Raw genomic sequence first — 17908 nt, 5'->3', positions numbered from 1 at the left:
TCTGACCGGTGTGAGATGATACCTCATTGTAGTTTTGATTTGCATTTCTCTAATGATTAATGATGTTGAGCATGCTTTCATGTGTCTGTTGGCCATCTGTATATCTTCTTTGGAGAAATGTCTATTTAGGTCTTCTGCCCATTTTTGGATTGGGTTGTTTGTTTTTTTGTTATTGAGCTGCATGAGCTGCTTGTAAATCTCGGAGATTAATCCTTTGTCAGTTGCTTCATTTGCAAATATTTTCTCCCATTCTGAGGGTTGTCTTTTGGTCTTGTTTATGGTTTCCTTTGCTGTGCAAAAGCTTTTAAGTTTCATTAGGTCCCATTTGTTTATTTGTGTTCTTATTTCCATTTCTCTAGGATCTGGGTCAAAAAGGATCTTGCTGTGATTTATGTCATAGAGTGTTCTGCCTATGTTTTCCTCTAAGAGTTTGATAGTGTCTGGCCTTACACTTAGGTCTTTAATCCATTTTGAGTTTATTTTTGTGTATGGTGTCAGGGAGTGTTCTAATTTCATACTTTTACATGTACCTGTCCAATTTTCCCAGCACCACTTATTAAAGAGGCTGTCTTTTCTCCACTGTATATGCTTGCCTCCTTTATCAAAGATAAGGTGACCATATGTGCGTGGGTTTATCTCTGGGCTTTCTATCCTGTTCCATTGATCTATATTTCTGTTTTTGTGCCAGTACCAAACTGTCTTGATTCCTGTAGCTTTGTAATATAGTCTGAAGTCAGGGAGCCTGATTCCTCCAGCTCCATTTTTCGTTCTCAAGATTGCTTTGGCTATTCGGGGTCTTTTGTTCTCCATAGAAATTGTGAAATTTTTGGTTCTAGTTCTGTGAAAAATGCCAGTGGTAGTTTGATAGGGATTGCATTGAATCTGTAGATTTCTTTGGGTAGTAGAGTCATTTTCACAATGTTGATTCTTCCAATCCAAGAACATGGTATATCTCTCCATCTATTTGTATCATCTTTAATTTCTTTCATCAGTGTCCTATAATTTTCGGCATACAGGTCTTTTGTCTCCTTAGGTAGGTTTATTCCTAGATATTTTATTCTTTTTGTTGCAATGGTAAACGGGAGTGTTCTCTTAATTTCACTTTCAGATTTTTCATCATTAGTATATAGGAAGGCAAGAGATTTCTGTGCATTAATTTTGTATCCTGCTACTTTACCAAATTCATTGATTAGCTCTAGTAGTTTTCTGGTGCCAGTTTTAGGATTCTCTATGTATAGTATCATGTCATCTGCAAACAGTGACAGCTTTACTTCTTCTTTTCCGATTTGGATTCCTTTTATTTCTTTTTCTTCTCTGATTGCTGTGGCTAAAACTTCCAAAACTATGTTGAATAATAGTGGTGAGAGTGGGCAACCTTGTCTTGTTCCTGATCTTAGTGGAAATGGTTTCAGTTTCTCACCATTGAGGACAATGTTGGCTGTGGGTTTGTCATATATGGCCTTTATTATGTTGAGGAAAGTTCCCTCTATGCCTACTTTCTGCAGGGCTTTTATCATAAATGGGTGTTGAATTTTGTCGAAAGCTTTCTCTGCATCTATTGAGATGATCATATGGTTTTTCTCCTTCAATTTGTTAATATGATGTATTCACGTTGATTGATTTGCGTATATTGAAGAATCCTTGCATTCCTGGAATAAACCCCACTTGATCATGGTGTATGATCCTTTTAATGTGCTGTTGGATTCTGTTTGCTAGTATTTTGTTGAGGATTTTTGCATCTGTGTTCATCAGTGATATTGGCCTGTAGTTTTCTTTCTTTGTGACATCTTTGTCTGGTTTTGGTATCAGGGTGATGGTGGCCTCGTAGAATGAGTTGGGGAGTGTTCCTCCCTCTGCAATATTTTGGAAGAGTTTGAGAAGGATAGGTGTTAGCTCTTCTCTAAATGTTTGATAGAATTCGCCTGTGAAGCCATCTGGTCCTGGGCTTTTGTTTGTTGGAAGATTTTTAATCACAGTTTCAATTTCAGTGCTTGTGATCGGTCTGTTCATATTTTCTATTTCTTCCTGGTTCAGTCTCGGTGGGTTGTGCATTTCTAAGCATCTGTCCATTTCTTCCAGGTTGTCCATTTTATTGGCATAGAGTTGCTTGTAGTAATCTCTCATGATCGTTTGTATTTCTGCAGTGTCAGTGGTTACTTCTCCTTTTTCATTTCTAATTCTATTGATTTGAGTCTTCTCCCTTTTTCTCTTGATGAGTCTGGCTAATGGTTTATCAATTTTGTTTATCTTCTTGAAGAACCAGCTTTTAGTTTCATTGATTTTTGCTATTGTTTCCTTCATTTCTTTTTCATTTATTTCTGATCTGATCTTTATGATTTCTTTCCTTCTGCTAGCTTTGGGGTTTTTTTGTTCTTCTTTCTCTAATTGCTTTAGGTGCAAGGTTAGGTTGTTTATTCGAGATGTTTCCTGTTTCTTGATGTAGGCTTCTATTGCTATAAACTTCCCTCTTAGCACTGCTTTTGCTGCGTCCCATAGGTTTTGGGTCGTCGTGTCTCCATTGTCATTTGTTTCTAGGTATTTTTTGATTTCCCCTTTGATTTCTTCAGTGATCACTTCGTTAATAAGTAGTGTATTGTGTAGCCTCCATGTGTTTGTATTTTTTACAGACCTTTTCCTGTAATTGATATCTAGTCTCATAGCGTTGTGGTCAGAAAAGATACTTGATACGATTTCAATTTTCTTAAATTTACCAAGGCTTGTTTTGTGACCCAAGATATGATCTATCCTGGAGAATGTTCCATGAGCACTTGAGAAAAATGTGTATTCTGTTGTTTTTGGGTGGAATGTCCTATAAATATCAATTAAGTCCATCTTGTTTAATGTATCATTTAAAGCTCGTGTTTCCTTATTTATTTTCATTTTGGATGATCTGTCCATTGGTGAAAGTGGGGTGTTAAAGTCCCCTACTATGATTGTGTTGCTGTCGATTTCCCCTTTTATGGCTGTTAGTATTTGCCTTATGTACTGAGGTGCTCCTATGTTGGGTGCATAAATGTTTACAATTGTTATATCTTCTTCTTGGATCGATCCCTTGATCATTATATAGTGTCCTTCTTTGTCTCTTGTAATAGTCTTTATTTTAAAGTCTATTTTGTCTGATATGAGAATTGCTACTCCAGCTTTCTTTTGATTTCCATTTGCATGGAATATCTTTTTCCATCCCCTCACTTTCAGTCTGTATGTGTCTCTAGGTCTGAAGTGGGTCTCTTGTAGACAGCATATATATGGGTCTTGCTTTTGTATCCATTCAGCCAGTCTGTGTCTTTTGGTGGGAGCATTTAATCCATTTATATTTAAGGTAATTATTGATATGTATGTTCCTATTCCCATTTTCTTAAATAGTTTATGTTTGTTATTGTAGGTGTTTTCCTTCTCTTGTGTTTCTTGCCTAGAGAAGTTCCTTTAGCATTTGTTGTAAAGCTGGTTTGGTGGTGCTGAACTCTCTCAGCTTTTGCTTGTCTGTAAAGGTTTTCATTTCTCCATCGAATCTGAATGAGATCCTTGCTGGGTAGAGTAACCTTGGTTGTAGGTTTTTCTCCTTCATGACTTTAAGTATATCCTGCCACTCCCTTCTGGCTTGCAGAGTTTCTGCTGAAAGATCAGATGTTAACCTTATGGGGATTCCCTTGTGTGTTATTTGTTGTTTTTCCCTTGCTGCTCTTAATATGCTTTCTTTATATTTAATTTTTGATAGTTTGATTAATATGTGTCTTGGCATGTTTCTCCTTGGATTTATCCTGTATGGGACTCTCTGTGCTTCCAGGACTTGATTAACTATTTCCTTTCCCATATTAGGGAAGTTTTCAACTATAATCTCTTCAAATATTTTCTCAGTCCCTTTCTTTTTCTCTTCTTCTTCTGGGACCCCTATAATTCGAATGTTGGTGCGTTTAATGTTGTCCCAGAGGTCTCTGAGACTGTCCTCAGTTCTTTTCATTCTTTTTTCTTTATTCTGCTCTGCAGTAGTTATTTCCACTATTTTATCTTCCAGGTCACTTATCCGTTCTTCTGCCTCAGTTATTCTGCTATTGATCCCGTCTAGAGTATTTTTAATTTCATTTATTGTGTTTTTCATCGTTGCTTGGTTCCTCTCTAGTTCTTCTACGTCCTTGTTAAATGTTTCTTGCATTTTGTCTATTCTATTTCCAAGATTTTGGATCATCTTTACTATCATTATTCTGAATTCTTTTTCAGGTAGACTGCCTATTTCCTCTTCATCTGTTAGGTCTGGTGTGTTTTGACCCTGCTCCTTCACCTGCTGTGTGGTTTTTTGTCTTCTCATTTTGCTTATCTTACTGTGTTTGGGGTCTCCTTTTCACAGGCTGCAGGTTCGTAGTTCCCGTTGCTTTTGGTATCTGTCCCCAGTGGCTAAGGTTGGTTCAGTGGGTTGTGTAGGCTTCCTGGTGGAGGGGACTAGTGCCTGTGTTCTGGTGGATGAGGTTGGATTTTGTCTTTCTGGTGGGCACGTCCACGTCTGGTGGTGTGTTTTGGGGTGTCTGTGGCCTTATTATGATTTTAGGCAGCCTCTCTGCTAATGGATGGGGCTGTATTCCTGTCTTGCTAGTTGTTTGGCATAGGGTGTCCAGCACTGTAGCTTGCTGGTCGTTGAGTTAAGCTGGGTCTTGATGTTGAGATGGAGGTCTCTGAGAGATTTTCACCGTTTGATGTTACGTGGAGAAGGGAGGTCTCTTGTGGACCAGTGTCCTGAAGTTGGCTCTCCCACCTCAGAGGCACAGCCCTGATGCCTGGCTGGAGCACCAAGAGCCTTTCGTCCACATGGCTCAGAATAAAAAGGAGAAAAAAATAGAAAGAAAGAAAGAAAGAGGATAAAATAAAATAAAATAAAGCTATTATAATAAAAAATAAGAAAAAAAATTAAGAATAAATGTATTCAGAAAAAAAATTTTTTTTAATTTTTAAAAATAGATTTATTAATTTTTTGTAGTAAAAAATAAGAAAAAAATTATTAAGAAAAAAATTTATTAAGAAAAAATGTTTAATTTTTTAAAATAAAAAATATGAAAAAACTTATTAAAATTTTTTTTTAATTTCTAAAAATAGAAAATAAGGGAAAAAATATTAAGAAAACATTTATTAGGAAAAAAAATTTTTTTGAGTGAACAAAAAAACAAAGAAAAAAAACATGGACGGACCTAACCCTAGGACTAATGGTGAAAGCAAAGCTATACAGACAAAATCTCACCCAGAAGCATACACATATACACTCACAAAAAAAGGAAAAGGGGAAAAATTAATATATTCTGCTCCCAAAGTCCACCTCTTGAATTTGGGATGATTCGTTGTCTATTCAGGTATTCAACAGATGCAGGCACATCAAGTTGTTTGTGGAGCTTTAACCCACTGCTTCTGAGGCTGCTGGGAGAGACTTCCCTTTCTCTTCTTTGTTCGTACAGCTCCCGGAGTTCAGCTTTGGATTTGGACCCGCCTCTGCGTGTAGGTCGCCTGAGGGCGTCTGTTCCCCGCCCAGACAGGACGGGGTTAAAGAAGCAGCTGCTTCGGGAGCTCTGGCTCACTCAGGCCGGGGGGAGGGAGCGGTATGGAGGAGGCGGGGCAAGCCTGCGGCAGCAGAGGCCGGCGTGACGTTGCAGCAGCCTGAGGCGCGCCGTGCGTTCTCCCGGCGAAGTTGTCCCTGGATCACGGGACCCTGGCAGTGGCGAGCTGCACAGGCTCCCGGGAGGGGCGGTGTGTAGAGTGACCTGTGCTCGCACACAGGCTTCTTGGTGGCGGCAGCAGCAGCCTTAGCGTCTCCCGCCCGTCTCTGGGGTCCACGCTGATAACCGCGGCTCACGCCCGTCTCTGGGGTCCGCGCTGTTAGCCACGGCTCGCGCCCGCCTCTGGGGTCCGCGCTTATAGCCGCGGCTCGCGCCCGTCTCTGGAGCTCGTTTAGGCGGCGCTCTGAATCCCCTCTCCTTGCGCGCCACGAAACAAAGAGGCAAGAAAAAGTCTCTTGCCTCTTTGGCAGCTGCAGACTTTTTCCCGGACTCCCTCTCGGCTAGCACCGAAGCCCGAGCCTCAGCTCCCAGCCCCCACCCGCCCCAGCGGCTGAGCAGACAAGCCTCTCGGGCTGGTGAGTGCCACTCAGCACCGCTCCTCCGTGCGGGAATCTCTCCGCTTTGCCCTCCGCACCCCTGTGGCTGCGCTCTCCTCCGTGGCTCCGAAGCTTCCCCCCTCTGCCACCCACAGTCTCTGCCCGTGAAGGGGCTTCCTAGTGTGTGGAAACCTTTCCTCCTTCACAGCTCCCTCCCACTGGTGCAGGTCCTGTCCCTATTCTTTTGTCTCTGTTTTTTCTTTTTTCTTTTGCCCTACCCAAGTACGTGGGGAGTCTCTTGCCTTTTGGGAGTTCTGACGTCTTCTGCCAGCGTTCAGTGGGTGTTCTGTAGGAGCAGTTCCACGTGTAGATGTATTTCTACTGTATCTGTGGGAAGGAAGGTGATCTCCTCGTCTTACTCTTCCGCCATCTTGCCCCTCTCCCTATACTTCTTTAGACATGGTTTCATTTAGTTCTTTGAACATATTTTAAATAGCTATTTTAACATCTTCATTTAGTAAGTCCAATGTCTGAGATTCCTCACAGACAGTTTCTAAACTTTTGTATGGTCCATATATTTTGTTTTTACTTTGAATTTCCATATCTTGTAACTTTTTGTTGAAAACTCGACATCTTAAAAAATATAATGTGACAACCCTGGAAATCAGAGTCTACTACCTCCCTACAGTTTCCTGCTGTTGCTTTACGCTGTTTTTTTTTTAAGTAACTTTTCTGAACAAATTCTATGAAGTCTACTGAAGCTGCCACTCAACTAGCTTAGTGGTCAGCTAATGCCTAGATGGAGGTATCCTTAAACATCTAGAAACAATAAATCTCCCAGTCTTTGCCGAGGGACTACGTGCACATAGCCATCAATGCTGAGGGCAGGGAGTTATCAATTCTGCCTTAGCCTTCCCTTTCTTCTTGCCCAGAGCCTCAAGGGCAGCCAAAGGTAAAGGGTAGGCCCCTCTCAGATCTTTCCTGAGCATGCACTCAGGCCTGTGCACACTTGTGGTCTTCTAGAGTCCTAGGAATATATCAATGCTTTTCAAAATATCTATGGACATCTCATCCTCAGTTTTTCCGTTAAAGCTTTTGGTTAGTCTATTGTTTGTCTAAAGTGTTATCCACTGCCTCCTGCATTGTGACATTAAAACAGTTGCCTGGGGACTTCCCTGGTGGTCTAGGGGGTAAGACTCCGGGCTCCCAATGCAGGGGCCCCGGGATCGATCCCTGGTCAGGGAACTAGGTCCTGCAACTAAGGAGTCCGCATGCCGCAACGAAGATCCTGAGTGGTGCAACTAAGACCCGGCGCAGCCAAAATAAATAAATAAAATAAATAAATATTTAAGAAACTAAAATAAAACACTTGCCTGTAAGTGTTTTTTGACAAACACCTCACACATAGACACAGAGGCTCATACGCACTGGATAGCTCTGGGTAAGGTCAAATAAAGATAAGCCTTTTGAGTGGAGTCTTCCAGAGAGCCATCAGACAGATCAAATACTGACAATTCTTTGGGAATGAAATTGTGAAAGAGGTCCAGCTCTGTTCTGCTCCCTCCAGTCCTGGGAATGCAGGCTGATATTTTTCAAGGTTATCACTGAGCTGAGTGTGGCAATGAGAATAGGGCAAGGTAAAATGCCACAAGCTTACTATTCTTATCAAGGTTCAGCCATTTTTCTTGAATAAATGCTTACTACAAAAGCTACAAGGCTTTGGTTAATTTCGAGTTTTGGAAAAGTTTTCCATAAAGTTTTGCCAAAATTCTGTTGCTTTTATCACAGGGCAAAATGTTGGAGGTCTTTACTCCACCATTTTTTTCTGCTATTAACTCCTCACTTTGTTTTAAAAATCCCAACCAGTTCTCTCCCCATGGCTTTTTGCTCCTATTGACAGTACTAGTACACAAAATATTTAAATGTCTTTAAATGAATATAAAAATAACATCTATATTATATATTGGTATGAGGTATAAAATGGCTTACAAAAAAAAAGACATAGTACCTATCTTCACAGAACTTACTGTCAGATATAAATGAAATCCTGTTACTACTTCAGAGTGTTACTTGACCTAATGAGTAAATCTCTAACATCTATCTCTTTCTTTGCGAGGTTACCTTTGCCTTGTTTTTTTGTTTTTGTTTTGTTTTTAATTTATTTATTTTTATTTTTGCCTGTGTAGGGTCTTCGGTGCTGTGCACGGGCTTCCTCTAGTTGCGGCGAGCGGGGGCTACATTTCGTTGCAGTGCGCGGGCTTCTCATTGCAGTGGCTTCTCTTGTTGTGGAGCACGGGCTCTAGGCATGCGGGCTTCAGTAGTCGTGGCTCGCAGGCTCTAAAGCGCAGGCTCAGTAGTTGTGGCGCACAGGCTTAGTTGCTCTGTGGCATGTGGGATCTTCCCGGACCAGGGCTGGAACCCGTGTCCTCTGTATTGGCAGGCGGATTCTTAACCACTGCGCCACCAGGGAAGTCCCTTTGTTTTTGTCTCTAAAAGAATTTTATGAGTTCAATTGTTTACTCATTCTCAACTGAGGAGAAATTATTTGGTCCAAATATCTGCAATGGTTTATGACTTGCCCTTGGCCCCAAACTCTAGTTGGATCTTTCTAGTATCTATAGAATCACAACATACTAATAGACACTATCTATCAGAACAATTCCTAGGCTTTCATCTAGATCAGCTCTACTGGTCTAAGAAACTATTATTTTCTACTGTCAACTCCCTCACTCTCAGAATAGATGCAGAACATGATAAATGACAACCTCAAGTATATATAGCCAACAGATCTCTTCTTGTCTAACTGATGCATTCAGTACTTTATTTATACGGACAGTATTTCTCAGGATACAGTGTACCATCCCTGAGTCATTTCCTCTTCCCACTACTGTCCAATTTTTCTCAAAGTTAATGTCTCCAAAGGGAAGAGTTAGGATGTAAATGAATAGAAGTACACAGGAGGCCTCAAAAAATACTGGAACACCTGATTAGACTTCTATTGGTACATTCTGTCTTCTGAACTAGGGGGCTGAAAGTGAGACTGAGATAAAAGATTTTCCTACCTACAATCAATTAAGTAAGCTTGTTTTATGTCTCGTAGCCACTAAGTGAGTTTTTAAAATCATAGCCATGCAGGTAGTGAAAATTTCTTCCAGTTCCTGGTTATAGGCTTCATAATCAATCCTAACATATGAGCATTTTGTGGTTCTTTTTTTCAGTGGCATCACAGTGGGAAATCAGGAGCAATTATATCGGGGCTTTAACTCAGTTACCATTAGATACTAGTTGGGTCCTCTTAAAATTAACAGAAAATCTGCGTAAGACCAGGGACAACTACTTTCTTTTTAATTTCTACACCTATAAAGATGTCTATTGACAAATCATGAACAATTTATATCTAAACTGAACCAAGTCAACTCCTGTGGACCAATCAATATGTTATCCCAACAATCAAAACCCCGCACCATACCAACTCTGTATCCTTATAATTTTCCACAGAAAATATTTATTCAGTTCCTCCACAGGATGCTATTCATTTTCTAAATCTGCAGTTCTATTGTGGTGATCTCACAGGGATGTTGTGGGATATTTTAAAATTCTAGAGAAAGAGTGATATGTAATATCTGGTGTACAGGACAAAAACTAATCGCTAAAGATAGTTTAAAGTTTCAACATTAGATACTGCTACATTCCTTTCAATGCTGCTGTCTGTATCTCTGCAGAGTTGGATTTTTGACGGTTTCTGTAACAAAAGCAATAAATGAGGGTGGTTGTGTCCAATCTCATCTCAAGGTTTGAGAAACTGTGCCCTAATAGCCACACATATCTCGTTAGCAAGTAATTATGCATATTTCTGAACAAAGTAAAATGTTTTCTTTCAAACACAAAACGAAAAATATTTTTGCTTATTAAGCTGTAAGATCAAAACGCTAAGTATTTTTATACCCTAATAACATAATAGCTTAGTGTCTGAAAAAATACTTCATGTATTTATATGCTGCTGATGATTTATATCCCCACGATGATGAGAAAAGAAATCACCCAAACACTAAGGTGACTGTGAACAGAGAAAACTTGGAAACCTTTGTCCTAGATGGAGTCCACTAACCCAAACAAGTAACTGTTCATACAATTTTCTTCAAATATTTATCAAATGTTTGAGTGTACACAATACATCTGACCAAATAACTCACCTATCTGAACCAGAGCCTGTGTCATGAAAATCTCCATGTTTCACTTAAAGATTAAAGAGCACTGAGCTTTCATATGTCATCCAGAATTAAACAGCCAATCCACAAATAAAATTTCAAAAAATAAAATTTTGAATAATTTCTGCATAATACCTGAGTGTGAGCTCTCAATGGTGGTGTCTGACTTGGAATCCAGAGATGAAGGAATTTGTCTTAATTGGGGAACATAGTACATCTTTGTACTACCAGAAGGCTTATATGGCAACAGTAAAGGCTGGCCTAAGGACATAAAGATCAGAATAATTAATAAGAAAACATTTATTAATTAACTGAACAAATATTAAGCACCTTTAATGTGCCAAGCAGTGGTCAAGATTCTTGGAATGTATCAGTAAACTAGCATTCTAGAAGAGGGAGATAGACAGTAAACAATTAGCATACTAAATAAGTAAATCATCTAGTATTTTTATAAATTATTAGTGACATAAAAAATTAGAAAATACTGGGACTTCCCTGGTGGTGCAGTGGGTTAAGAATCTGCCTGCCAATGCAGGGGACAGGGGTTCGATACCTGGTCTGGGAAGATCTCACATGCTGTGGAGCAACTAAGCCTGTGCACCACAACTACTGAGCCTGCGTGCCACAACTACCAAAGCCCGCCCGCCCTAGAGCCCGAGCGCCACAACTACTGAGCCCATGTGCCGCAACTACTGAAGCCCACGTGCTCTAGGGCCCTTGTGCTGCGAGTACTGAGCCCTCGTGCTGCAACTACTGAAGCCTGTGCGCCTAGAGCCCACGCTCTGCAACAGGAGAAGCCACCACAATAAGAAACCCATGCACCACAACGAAGAGTAGCCCCTACTCACCACAGCTAGGGAAAGCCCGTGTGCAGCAACAAAGACCCAAAACAGCCACTCCCCCCCCAAAAATTAGAAAATGCTGAGGAAGATTAGAAGTATTTGGGAAATTGCAGCAGGATGCAGTTTAAATAGAGTGGTAAGGGTAGGATTCATTGAGAAGACGACTTCCTAGCAATCTATTCCATATTTAGATGGCTCTAACTAAGAAACACTTTATCTTATATTGAACCCAAACCTGGTCGTTGTTAACCCCTACTACTGATCTTTGAAGGTTCTCCCTCCAGAGTCATAGAAAGTAAATCTAATTCTCTTCTATGTGGCAGATTTTCAAAATAAGTTTCCCATTAAAAAAGTATAACTTCTCAATATTAAAAAAATACACAGAAATAAAAAAGACAAAGTCTTACCACTCAAAGATAACTATTATTAATATTTTAATGTATTTCTACAGGTCTTTCCTCTGTATTTCTTATTTGTTTACATAGTTGTGTATAGTATGTATAATGTGGAATTCAGTTTTTCTACTTTACATTGATAATAAAATATTCATTTTATTTCCTATCGTCACATTTTTTATCATTCTACTACACATTAAGTGTATTTAACCCTTCTCATAATGTTAAAAATTTAGGCTGGATTAAATTTTCAATAATAAAGAATTCTGTAATAAAGACTTCCTGTTTATAGCATACCCATTCTCCCCTGCTGCCCCATTTCACATAAGTTTTCTGATTTCAGAGTGAAAAATTATGTCATTTATAAAGTTTCTTTTTTTTAAATACTAACTGCTAAAATTCTTTCTAAAATGTCTGTGACATGGTAGTAATTTGATTATTATAGAAGATGAAATCTTTTTCTTCTTCTTCTTATTTTTTTGCTTCATTGGGTCTTCATTGCTGCACGCGGGCTTTCTCTAGTTGCGGTGTGGGGGGGCTACTGTTCGTTGTGGTGCGCGAGCTTCTCACTCTTCTCACTGCAGTGGCTTCTCTTGTTGTGGAGCACAGGCTCTAGGCACGCAGGCTTCAGTAGTTGTGGAGCATGGGCTCAGTAGTTGTGGCTCGCAGGCTCTAGAGCACAGGCTCAGTAGTTGTGGCACACGGGCTTAGTTGCTCTGCGGCATGTGGGATCTTCCCGGACCAGGGCTCGAACCCGTGTCCCCTGCACTGGCAGGTGGATTCTTAACCACTGCGCCACCAGGGAAGTCCCTGAAATCTTTTTCTATACACTTGTTTTTCTTTCATGATGTGGTAGAAACTCTCTCTCTCTCTGTAACAGCATTTTGATATTTAGCTGGGTACATACTGCTCATCTGTACACTGTATTTCCCAATCTCCCTTGCAGACATGTATGGACATATGACTAAGTCTGGGCCCATAGGTCAAGGGTGAGAATAATGTCTGCAACTTCCAGGCATCCCATTAAAACACTCCACCGGCTGCTGCTAAAATTTATCCTCCCCATTACTCTTCTTTTCCAGTATTTTCTTTATTAGTCTTCCGGAAAAAACTTAAGATCAATTAAACAAGTTCAAAAGAACAATTCCATTAGAATTTTGAGTAGAATTACATTAGAGTTTAAATTCATTTGGGAATAAATGACATCTTTAAATATTCAATTTTCCCATTCAGAAATATCCCATCCCTCCTTTTAGTCTACTCTCCTTTTCTATGCCTACACAAAGGATTAGTATTGCCATCACATGAGTCCTATAAAATTCTTGTTTAGGTTACTCCTCAGTATTCATGGGGTTGTACTGCTCATTCAAATAGAATTTTGTAGATAGCTACCACTTCTCCTGATTAAACACAACAGCTTCTTCAGTTTATCCTTATGGACCATGGTCTTCTCTTGCATCCTGTAATCACCTCTAGATGGACTCCTAGTTGCCCATGTCTAGTTTATAAAAATCAAAATACTCTAGACAGAGTCTGATAGTCCCAGAGTAGAATGAGATCTCCTTCATTCTGGACGCAATAACAACTTTTATATTACTTAGAATTGTGTTACCATCCTTGACCACTCCATCATTCTGATGATTTGACATGGAATCCATATTACTAGTACCCTGCTTCCAACCAAGGAACTGACTTCATAGTGAAGGAAATGAGACAACAGGCTGATGCCTAAAGGGAGTCACTGTTCTCCTCACAAGCCTGATCACCCACAGCTATGGTAAACTCAAAAACAAAAAAGCGAGTGAACAATTTACTGATAACTGTCATGGCACAAGCTGGGAGGCATCACTTTCTGAGGCTGGAATGCTAGCTTGCCAAATACGGCATGTGCTCAGAACCACATATGGCACTTGCCTATCCTACAGACAGAATGCATATATTTAGGAACAAAGGCAGAAGCCTTTAAAATCTTTTGCTTTCTATCTCTGTGACTCTGCTTTGTTTGATGGAAGATCTTAGAAATAAGGGAGGGGCACTTCTACCGGGAGACAGGAGCCATCTAGTCATTTTACATTCTTTATGTCACTGAAACAATACAGGGAATAGGATGCCATAGTGTTGACTAAAACTACAATTGACCTTAACTATCAGGGAGAAATAAGGTTACCTTAAAAGAAGAAAGTCAGTAGGAGTATGGCTTACACCTAGGGGACCACTTTACCAAGCCTGGTCATAGAAATTAACAAAAAATGACCTTAAACCTATGCAGGGCTAGCAAAGCCTTAGACTACTTAGGAATACTTGTACCAACCTATCAGGCAAAGCCCCAGCCAATGAGAACCTGGCTGAATTCAAGGAGAATGAAGAAATGTATAGAGGCTGGAAGAATTTAAATAACAGGAAAAATAGGCTGTAGCCTCTACTTCTCTTTGGACGTTGCTGTAGTCATTATTGTTAGAATATTGACTTAGTAGTTTTCTTCCTCCACCAGTGTATATAAAGCTTGGTGGTGATGGTTAAATTTACCATTTAGTTCAAAGTTTGCAGAAAATGGACAACAACAATTGGGCAGAATTACAATGGACCCAGGGCAAGAATGGCTACCATGTGGAGATGGAGAATTCAGAGGCAAGATAAGTGGCTTTTTGAAATTCTCAACAACTTTCTGTTTGGATGCAGAAGTCTTAAAGTTACTTTGGACTGCCTATCTCTGGGGGAAGAAGCGACTATTCAGCAAATAATGGTTGTTCCTGGGAGAGAAAGAAAGGACTGCAGAAGGGTAAAGAAGAAAGTCCAACCATAAACTTTATTCCTTCAAAAAACTTGCAAATGGAACTAAATATAAACATATAGCATATTACTCTTAATTTGTTAATTCAGAGCAGTGGACACATAGTCATAAATTCAACATGCTATTCTGTATACTTTTAAAATATTTTTAAAATTTTACTTCTGAATCCACAGAGTTAAAAATCTTTTATTATTAAACCAAATAATATTTCTCTTTTAAAGGAGTCTTTTCTACCAAGTACCTGTATGTAAAGGTAAGACCGTGAACTGTGGGCTCTATGTAGACCGATCCATTTGATGTCAGAAGAGGTATAAAATACACTTTCACAGTTGGATTTCCTCTCCTGTGCTCTGCCACCAACATGAAAACAGCATACCCAGAGTAGCCTGGGTTTCAGTACAAGGCATGTGGAACAGACCCAAACCGTTTTTGCATCCTGATGCCAAACTCCAACTGACTCATAAGCCCATGAGTGAGGAAAGCAAATGTCTGTTGTTACGAAGCACTGAGATTTTCGAGGTTCTTATACAGTATCACGGTGGCAATAGGTAACTGACACATTAAAGGTGTTCTGTGTGATATTGATTAGACTATACATTTGGGGGGCATAATTTTATATCACAATAAAAATGTATAAGATATATAACCATCTCGGGTTTCCCTGATAGCGCAGTGGTTAAGAATCCGCCTGCCAATGCAGGGGACACGGGTGCCAGCCCTGGTCCGGGAAGATCCCCCATGCCGCGGAGCAACTAAGCCCATGTGCCACAACTACTGAGCCTGCGCTCTAGAGCCCGCGAGCCACAACTACTGAGCCCATGCACCGAAGCCCACGCGCCTAGAGCCCGTGCTCCACCACAAGAGAAGCCACCGCAATGAGAAGCCCGTGCACCGCAACGAAGAGTAGCCCCCGCTCGCCGCAACTAGAGAAAGGCTGCACGCAGCGATGAAGACCCAACACAGCCAAAAATAAAATAAATAAAAGTAAAAAAAAAAAAAAGAAAAGAAATATAACCATTTCAACATATAAATGTATTTATTCAAATTAAATTCAGTGCAATTTACATGTGGAACTAAGCAATTTTCTTTATACATTTAGGCATATTCCATTTATACCTACAGACAGGTAAACTTTTTGCACAAGTAGGAAAACTTAAAATATATTTTGAATAGATTTGTACAAACTGTTGAATACTTTAAAATTAGTAATTGAAAGTTCCCACCCTCATTTGGAGGTAGAATGGGAACTTAACTTTCCAGTTACTGGTCTGAAAAAGAAAATAACTTGCTATAATTTTGAATGTTATATAGTATAAGCACTATAAAAATATCACTGTCATGATAGCATAGGAACACTCTAAATGTAGACCTTATGGTAGAAATTGCTAGCTGTTCACCAAAACTCATTTCTTCTTCATCCTGGAAAGCACAGCTAAACTATTCCTAGTCAGTGGAAAGTGATGTGGGCCACACCTAGGCCTAGCCCATAAAAGCCTCCCAACATGTGCTCCTCCATGCTTTTCGTCCCTTCCAGTTGACTATGATGATGAATCCAAGGTTCCATGTTTTAAAGAAAGCAGAGTCACAGTCAACCTGGGTCCCTGCTCAACGTTTCTTGAGCAAGAAATAGACTGGTATTGTGTTTGCTATCTGTTCACTGTATCATGCAAAACAATAGTAAAAGAAACAATGCCAAATAGTTATCTACCTCCCTAAAATTGAACCTCTATAGTTTTTATGTTTTCATGAACTACTTGCATTCTTATGACAAGTATTATGAGTTGAAAATACGTCAGCCACAAGTAGCATGAGTTTCACATAGGTTGTTAACTTCACTAGAAATTGAAGTAAAAACATAATAAATTATATTCTCTTCATAGCTATGTAAATAAAAGATGTTTTAATCATGTACAACCTAATGCTTAAAATTAAAATTAGGTTTTCTAACTAGAAAGACCCAATCAAGAAATTTCTTAGTTAATGACACACAAAAGTTGGTAATGTGACCTAAAATTCTCTTACCATCTGTGCCATGAAGAACAGTAATCTGTTGGACTGAAGATGATGAAGCAAACTTGACAGGAACTTTGCCCAACTTCTGTGTACTGAGGTCTGGAATATCATGTCCACGATCTTCAGCATTAACAAAAATCTCAGATGAAAACATGGTTTTTCCTGGACTCTCTGTTGTTATCTGAGTGACTGCATCAGATGATAATTTTCCAGAGAAGGGAGAAAACGGGGTCTTAATCTCCTTTGGTGATCTGAACAAAAAAGAGAAAGCACACAGCAGGTCATATCCTTGGCTTATCAAATACTGTAATTTCTTTCCAAATGTGGCTTCAATATTTTTTGGAGACACATCCAACTCAAATGGTTAAGTTATTTCTGCAGTACCCTGTGCTTTTTTACATACTTATTACAGGGTGATCATGCATGAGTTTACTTTTACTTATTTTAAAATCTACTTTTATTTTGGATTTAGAATGCTATTATATAAGGAAAGGGTACTTTTCAGTTGAAGTGGAAAGATATCCATTAAAAAATAATTACTGGAAGTCCACTATAAATTAGGGGACTATGCTAAACGCATAGAGTGTACAAAAATAAAAAAGAAACAGAGCCTTTCCTCAAAAAGTTTATATGTCAGTGGGGGAACCAGAGGTTTTTAAGGTTGTAATTATGTATATAGATTATAAAGAATCCATATTAAAACATAATGGAGTAAATAAATGAGTGTATAAATAAATAAATAATAGGAGGGAGGGAGAAGACAAATCTTGCCAACAGAAGAATTCCATATGTAGGTAACCTCCCCCCCGCCCCCCCCCGGCATCCATCTCCTCCCCAAGGAGGTGGAGGTGAAGCTTAATCTTCCCCTTAAGTCCAGTCCTGGGCTGGCCTTAATGATTGAATTCCAGAGACAGTATAAAATGGGAGAAAAAGTAACTTTACAGTGGAGAAACCAAGCAAACACCATGTTATGCAAGTGATGATGTTTCACATCACCAGTGATGTCACGGAGACACTACATACTCTCTGTTATGATGTGATGAGACGGTTACTTCGCTTCTGCGGTATTCTTTGTCAAAACCTATAACTCCAGTCGAATCATGAGAAAAACATCAGCCAAACCCAGACTGAGAACAATTCTACAAAATATCAGACAAATATTCCTCAAGACTGTCAAAATCATGAAAAACAAGGAAGGAATGAGGAACTGTCATAGACCAGAGAAGACTAAGGAGACATGACAACTAACTAAGTGGAATGTGATATACTGGATTGGGTCCTAGAACAGAAAAAGGTCATTAACAGGAAAACTGGTGAAATCCAAAAAAAGTCTTAAGTTTAGTTAATAGTAATGTATAAATGTTGGCTTTTTAATTTTGAAAAATATACTATGGTAGTATAAGATGTTAGCAATAGGAAAAACTGGGAGAGAGGTAAAGGGAACTCTGTTTGTATCTTTTCTGCAGATTTGAAATTATTTGAAAATGAAAAAGGTCATTTTTAAAAAATGGAGTAATACTGTATTGTATTATATCACAGAAGAAGAAGACCTTTTAAAAGGTCTTTTAAATCTCTACCCTCTATATACT

At 39.3% G+C, this 17908-nt stretch overlaps 1 protein-coding gene and 2 long non-coding RNA genes across 8 annotated transcripts in view; 1 reads left to right on the top strand and 2 right to left on the bottom strand.

Annotated features, from left to right (window-relative positions):
• LOC309621411 (uncharacterized protein) overlaps nucleotides 1–17908 on the top strand; it is a 402030-nt gene that overhangs the window by 58919 nt on the left and 325203 nt on the right. The gene's annotated exons all lie outside the window — the stretch shown is intronic.
• The window catches only part of LOC309621418, a 157858-nt gene that overhangs the window by 23599 nt on the left and 116351 nt on the right, over nucleotides 1–17908 (bottom strand). The gene's annotated exons all lie outside the window — the stretch shown is intronic.
• On the bottom strand, nucleotides 8863–16457 carry LOC309621420. The gene is made up of 2 exons (XR_014240001.1): nucleotides 16329–16457; nucleotides 8863–10539 (listed from the first exon to the last, which is right to left on the bottom strand). It is a non-coding gene; the product is annotated as an uncharacterized lncRNA (long non-coding RNA).

The sequence above is a fragment of the Balaenoptera borealis genome, assembly GCF_965194805.1.
Source record: "Balaenoptera borealis genome assembly, contig: HAP1_SCAFFOLD_419, whole genome shotgun sequence".
In the NCBI taxonomy this organism is placed as follows: Eukaryota; Metazoa; Chordata; class Mammalia; order Artiodactyla; family Balaenopteridae; genus Balaenoptera; species Balaenoptera borealis.
The sequence above is the reverse complement of the archived record's forward strand: the minus strand, read 5'-3'. Positions and strand labels throughout refer to the sequence as shown.